Source organism: Dipodomys merriami, unplaced genomic scaffold (assembly GCF_024711535.1).
Source record: "Dipodomys merriami isolate MVZ:Mamm:240054 unplaced genomic scaffold, mDipMer1.0.p SCAF_280, whole genome shotgun sequence".
NCBI classification, from domain to species: Eukaryota; Metazoa; Chordata; class Mammalia; order Rodentia; family Heteromyidae; genus Dipodomys; species Dipodomys merriami.
Window position 1 is genome coordinate 1,397,063 of NW_027204271.1, and position 7,640 is coordinate 1,404,702.

General features: G+C 34.3%; 1 non-coding gene across 1 annotated transcript; it reads right to left on the minus strand.

Moving 5' to 3' along the window:
• Positions 1-3,722: 3,722 nt before the first annotated feature.
• Positions 3,723-3,828, minus strand: LOC138838506 (U6 spliceosomal RNA). Its single transcript, XR_011375634.1, has one exon. It is a non-coding gene; the product is annotated as a U6 spliceosomal RNA (small nuclear RNA).
• Positions 3,829-7,640: the final 3,812 nt, after the last annotated feature.

Genomic DNA, 7,640 nt, shown 5'->3' on the forward strand with positions numbered 1-7,640 from the left:
ATTTTGACCAAGAGTGTAGAAAATTTCCTTTTCTTCACACTCTTACCAACATGATTACATTTTATTCAAAAGGTAATAAAGGGCAAGTTTTTACTATCTTCAGTACTCTAGACTGGCTTAAGACCGAAATCTTACCTCCTAAATTCTTGGAATTACAAACTTTTACCACCACACCTGGTTCCTTTGATTTTTTTTGATAAGAGTTATAATAGTTATAAAGTAGTATCATAGTAATTTTGAATTAGATTTCTCTAATGACTTCTTCTCACAGCATTAAGCCAGCACAGAAGTTGTATTAAACACAACTGTGTAAACCCACTGGTGATATAGAGGGGTTTATGGAAAACATGTCTATTCGAACTTTTGTCCATTTTTATTCAAGTTTCTTGTTAATCTCATCTTTAATCTCTCTATACAAAAATAATTAATTCAAGGTAGTAAAAAGGAAAAACTTAAGCAACTCCTAATATTTTTCAATTTTCAATAACATGATATTGCTTAAATCATTTTCTGTTTATGCTTAAGACTATATAACAATTTAGTTAGATCTTTTACATATCTATATGTATTTTATTTATTTTACATTGATTGCTCTTTCCAAAGCCTGCGTGTCTAATTTTGGTTTATTTCAGTCTTAAGAAGTTCAGATTTCAAATTCAAGAATAAATGGAAGTAAGCAAACAAAAAAATACAGTTCCTCTCATCTGATAATGCCTCTAAAAGAATGAGAAAAGAGTTCATCATTCTAAGGACCCTTAATTCTTAAGATAACATTTGCTATAATGCTAATGTTATTACCATTTTAGTGTTGGGAAAAATTGTAATTAAAGGCACTAAGTGCATGGCCCAAGACACACAGTGAGGAAGAAAATGAGTCAAATTTTCCAAAAGTCTTCCAGCAATACACAAAAGGTAGATAAATTCTCTGATACTCTCAATTCAATATTCATACTGTCCAAGAAATAATAGCATAGCAATTATTGCCCATGGTAATTGTTTTCTGTTACATTTTGTCTTCAACACAGACTGTGTTGGTGACATTGGGTTATCATGCACAGAGCTGAGCTTATAAATTATGGTCCAAAGAGAGGCAAATTTCTTCTGTCCCATAGTTTCAGTATCATTTTTAAAAAGTAATAAATCTTTTAAATATCATCACTTACTGTATTTTAATAATTCAAGAATGAAAAATTTCACATATAATCACTGCAAAATGCTTTAAGACAAGGAGATGATAAAACAGGCCTCTGTGAAGCAAATTTTCTTCTACTTTTAAAATTATTCTGAAAGCCTGGTACTGGTTTGTCACACCTATAATCTTAACTACTCGGGATACCTATTAAGGAGCCTGAGATCTGTGGATAATATTTGGAAGTCAACAGGACAAACTAAATTCATGAGATTATTTTTCAAAATTTTAACGAAATAGCAAAGGGCCAGGAATGGAGATGTAGCTCATATAGTAACTCACCAATCTAGAGAGAAAGACGTAGCAAGATGTTGAAGCCCTGATTTCAAACTCTGAGCATGCCAACACGCAGGAATGCACACACACTCACTTTTTCAAAATATCAGTGTTTTGCATTAATTTCTTTGTTAACGATATTATATGGGTAAAATGGGCTTCATAAACTCTTCCATCTCAAAACATTTTTATACATTTTTGTTGTAAAAATACTGTACAGAGGGGTTATAGTTATATGAGCAAAGTAATAAGTACATTTCCTATCAAGCATTGTTACCTCCTCCTTTGTTTTTCCCCCACCATTCCTTCCCTTTACACCTCCACAAGTACACTCCTCATACCCCAAAGCCCCACCAAATGTCCCTAGCCTAAATAGTAAAGTTCGTTTTTCAAAATAATGTCTTGTGCATCTATTGTTATACAATGGGTCAAACTGTATTCCTATTTAAGCATGTTGTTTTTTCCCTTTCCCTCCCCAAAATAGAGAAGTGTACATTCAAGGTGCAGTGCACCAACATCAAATAAAGTGAAAACAGGGTTATATTGTTGGGGAGGAACGTATAAAAAAGAAAAACAATCACATCGTACATTATAAATACGTGAGAAACAACAGCAATAAAGAAAAAAAACCACTTGTGTCTCTATCTTGGGGGTTATTTAGGTTAACATCAACTTATCTAGTCATATACACATAGGCTTTCAACTTTTCTGCTTATCCCAGACATATACTAGTTATTGCAAATAAGGGATTCAATGGGACCTATGTTTCTTTGGACTTGGCTTACATCAGTTAATATAATTTTTTTCCAAATCTTTCCATTTCCTAACAAATTGAGCGTTGTCATTCTTTCTGATGGAGGCATAGAATTAATATATATATATATATATATATATATATATATATATATATATATGTTTTCCACCTTCATCATTTTTTCAAATGTTTTTATTGTGATTAAGTGGTTACATAATTTCCCAAATTTCACAATATTGTGGGATAGTGATGCTTAGTTTAAGTCACAAACACATTCTAACTTCGATGGAGCAAATTGTCTATTATGGTCTACAACATTTATGAATTCTATGAGCTTTGCAATAGAGTTATTTCTTCCATATGTAAACATTTTTGTTTTGAAATATGTATATTTCTTTTGTATTGCATAAGCGTCAGCTGTTCCCTCTTTCCCACTTGTTCCCTCCCTCCCTCCAGTGACATTGAGTTGCTTAGTTCATTTTGGTCAATGTCCAGTGCAGCTGATGGATCCCACTGTTGTATGTTTTTCCCTGATTCCCTCTAGTTCTGTGTCATCCTCCTGGTTTCCCTTCAGTGTGCACATATGATCAGCAGAATGGGGTTATTTAGTAGTGATTCGACCAGATGAGTGGAAGTTCTTGGTTTCTTAAGTGTTGTTAATTTTGTCATATCACCTTACATTTTGGATTTAACATCCGCTTATCACGGAGACCATGTGCCATTTGTCTCTTTGATTTTGGCTCACCTCGCTCAACATGATTTCCTGTAGCTTGATTGATTTCCCTACTAATGCCATTATTTTGTCTTTTCTAATGGCTGGAAAATATTCCGTTGTGTATAGTTACCACAGTTTTTTGATCCATTCATCTCTGGTGGGACATATGGGTTGTTTTCATATCCTGGCTATTGTGAACAGTGCTGCAATAAACATGGAAGTGCATTTGTCATTGAATATTGGTACCTGTTGTTCAGGATAGATGCCTAGAAGTGGTATGAGTGGGCCATAAGGAAGGTCAATATTTATCTTTCTGAGGACTCACCTGACTGCTTTCCAAAGTGGTTGTGTAAGTGTACATTCACACACACACACACACACACACACACACACACAAACACACAGAGAGAGAGAAAGAGAGAGAGAGAGAGAGAGAGAGAGAGAGAGAGAGAGAGAGAGAGAGAGAGAGAGAGAAAGAGAGAGAGAGAGAGAGAGAACATTTTCTTGATCCATTCTTCTACTGAGCAGCATCAGGGTTGGTTCCATATCTTAGCTATGGAAAATAATGCTACAATAAACATTGTTGTGGTGGTAGTTTTAGTATGGACTGGTTTGTGATCATTTGGGAGAATGCCCAAAAGTGGGATTGCTGTATAATAGGGAGCTCTATGTGGAGGTTTTTGAGGAACCTCCAAACTGCTTTCCAAAGTGCATGACCAAGTTTACACTCCCACCAAGAATGCAGTAGGCTCCCTTCTGGCCATATCCCTTCCAGCATCTGTTGTTGTAAAAATATGGAACGATTCACTAATTTGTGTATCATCCTTGTGCAGGGACCATGCTAATCTTCTCTGTATGTTCCAATTTTAGTGTGTGTGCAGCCAAATTGAGCACAAAACATTTTTATAAAGAGTAATTGATTTTCTTAAACTAGACAATTCAACAAAAATAAGTTCAAAAGTATTGTGAAATTTTATAACCATGTGTTTCTTACATAAGCACACATTTAAGAATAAAGTCAAGATTGACATATCAAAAACAATATAATTCCAGATATTTGTTGTTCATGAGATTTGTAGGAGGAAGAATTCAATTATTCTACAAAAGGCACTTGTCATAATGATCATTGCAGCAAATGTTAAGGTTTGTTAAAGGTTTTAAAGTTTTAAATATGTTTAATTTTGGGATTTGCTTATATATGGCAAAATTAAGACTGTTTGGCAGGTCATAAAAATTTTTGATAAAGTATATAATATTTCTGGTAGCATGTACTAGTAAGTATGGACATTTCAGATTTTATAGAAACTTTACTAATGAGAAATTGCAAAGACTGTGTAAAGAAGCAGTTAAGATTTTAAGTTAAGATTTTAAGTACACAGTTTCTGTTAAATCTTCAGGGCTCCTTTACGTTATATGTTAGTGATGAACAAATAATGATATAATCCACATACAAATGATGAGATGAACTATAAATAGTAATCTTAGTGAGTAAATTTAAAGGCTACTTATAGCTTTATCCAGTTTTAAATGTACAGGAATATGAGAAAATAGTAAACTCTACTATATACACTTCAAATACTGAAAACCCTGGTAATTGTTTTGTTTTTTATTTTAGTAATCATTAATATTTAATTATTGTTTGCTTTATTTATAGCATTTTTCCTTGTCGTAATATAATACAACTTTTTGTGAGTCATGATTAAGAGGTACTTTGAGAATATCATTGGGATGGCCACACAATTTTTCATAGGTGCATGTGAATTTACAAAGAACAAAACTAAAAACAAAATATTGATTAAAAATTATATCAAGTAGAGTCTGAATCAGGAGTGTTGATAAATGTCCACACCTAACATCTTAACCTTAGGCTGGAGCATCTTATTTAAATATTGTTGAGAATTTCAAGACTTCCTTATGTAGGGCCCTTAGAAGCATGTACAGCATGCATGTGTACAAAGCCAGTGACAACAGGCAAATATGACTAAGTTTCCCCAAAAGGAATCTATGAAGTCAATAGTTATCTTCCCAAGCAGATAAAAAATGCGTCCAAAATGATTCAGTGCACCTACATTTGTGGAGTTATTTAAGTTATGGATTCTTTGTTAGACATATTCTTTTCTTTTAAAAATTGTCAAATATTAGCTTTATAATAAACTTTGTCTAGTATTTCTTGGTTCAAAACAGAAATCTTGATACAGTTGATGTCACTTGGCTTTCTTACTTTCTCAGTTCAAAGCCAACCTAGGCACGAAAGTCTGTCACATTCTTATCTGTAACCAAACACCAAAAACGCCAAAAGTGGAGTTTGGCTCAAGTAGTAGAGTCCTAGCTTTGGGGGAAGTTGGCCAGGGAAGACATTTGTTCAGGGACATGGTCCAGACTCTGAGTTCAAGCTCCAGAACCAGGACAAACTAAACAAACAAACAAGAAAAAAAACGCACATATTTCTTTGGGACCATCCATAAAGCACTGGCTTGAGAACAGGCTCCTTTTGCTGATCATACTCACTGGATCCTGCTTTTTTGGAATACTAATTGTGCTGGAGAATTCAGGACAAGACTAAAGGAATTAATAAGTGACTCCTGCAACAACAGAATCATCTCAATAGTGAAATATCCATGCATAAGACAAATTAAAACCTCCAAATCTTTGTTTCCTTGCAAAAGAAAACTTTTAAAACAATGTTTATTTCCTTTTGTTCTATGCTGGCCTTCAAATGGCACATTGTTTCCTTTTGAAATACTTTCAAGAAGAAGTTTTTATATGAATAAAGAACACACTCGAAAAAAGACAGGGACAGTTTCTTCAAGCTTGGATTCTTTTTTTTCTAACAATGAATATATATTTTTTACAGTGAAAATACTGAACAGAGTGGTTACAATTACATGTGCAAGATAATGAGTACAGTTTTTATCAAGCATTGTAGCCTACTCCTTGGTTTCCCCTTCCAATCCCTAGACATAAAAGAAATGCAAATCAAAACAACATTGAGATATTACCTCACCCCAGTTAGAATGGGTATAATCAAGAACTCTAATAACAACAGATGCTGGAGGGGATGTGGAGTGCCACTTTTGGGCATTTACCCAAATGTTTACAAACAAGACCACACTAAAGCTACGAGCATAACTATGTTTATTGCAGCATTATTTACCATAGCTAAGATCTGGAATGAGTACATTTTTTATCAAGCAATGTTGCCTACTCCTTGGTTTCCCCTTCCCATCCTCTCCTCTCCTCTCCATCCAATCCTCCTCCCCCCAACAACAAAGTTGTAAAGTTCGTTTTTGAAATAACGAGTTGTACATCTCATTGCTGCAATGGGTCCACCTGTATCCCTATTTAAATGATTTGATTTTTTTTCCGTTCCCCTCCAGAAATTATACCGACATCAAATACAGTGAAATCAGGGGTTATTGTTATCCCGTGGGGAAGGGACATAAAAAGCAACAAGGAAATCATCTTATAAATGTGTTAGAAAAAGTCACATGAAAGAACAAAAAACATTCGAATACATTTCTTAGGGTTCATTTCCCTAACATCAACTTATCTGACCTTTTCTGTTTGACTCAGACATATACTAGTTATTGGAAATAAGGAAAACCATGGGACCTATGTTTCTTTGGGCGTGGCTTACTTCAATTAATATAATTTTTCCAAGTCTTTCCAGTTCCTAACAAATGTGGCAATGTCATTCTTTCTGATGGAGGCATAGGATTCCATTGTGTATATATACCACATTTTCTTGATCCATTCATCTACTGAGGGGCATCTGGGTTGGTTCCATACCTTAGCTATGGTAAATAAGGCTGCAATAAACATAGTCGTGCTGGTACCTCTAATGTGGCCTTGTTTGTGAACATTTGGGTTAATGCCCAAAAGTGGGATTGCTGGGTCTTAGGGGAGCTCTATGTGGAGTCTTTTGAGGAATCTCCAAGAACCGACCTCAGGACCACTGGAATAGAATTGAAAACCCAGAAATGAACCTACAAACCTATAGCCATCTAATCTTTGATAAGGGAGCTAAAAAAATTGAAGATAGGTACCCTCTTCAGGTAAAATGAATGTTTTCAGGCTTCATAGAACTAGCACAAATACATCTTTGGACATGAGGTAACACGCCTTTCAGAGACAACTTAGTAAATACAAAATATAAAATTTAAAAACATTATTCATGTACATATGGCCATATAAGATAATGTTAAGAAAAATGAAGATAGGGACACAACTTGTTTTATTCTTTATTGAAATTGTTTTTAATGTATCTAAAATGTACTATGTGATTTTTTTCGTTTCTCCTCCATGTTCTTCCCGCATGATATAACTCCTGTTTTCACTGAATATGATGTTGGTGCCCTGCATCTTGCATATACATTTTTCTAGTGTGGGAAGGGGAATTGAAACAACAAAATGCTGAAACAAAGATTCAGGATGAACTATTGTAACAATGATATGAACAAGACACTATGTAGAAAACGAATTTTACAACTTGTGGAGGGGAGGGGGAATTGGGCAGATGGGGAGGGAATGGATAACACAGGAAAAACAAAAGAGGATGTAACAATGAGAAATGTACTCATTACCTTACTTATGTAACTCTAAGCCCTCTGTACATTATTTTTTACTATAAAAACATAAAAGAAACCATTATCCATGAGTACATTAACTTCAAATTCCGTAAGTGCTCTTAAATTAAATTTAACTTG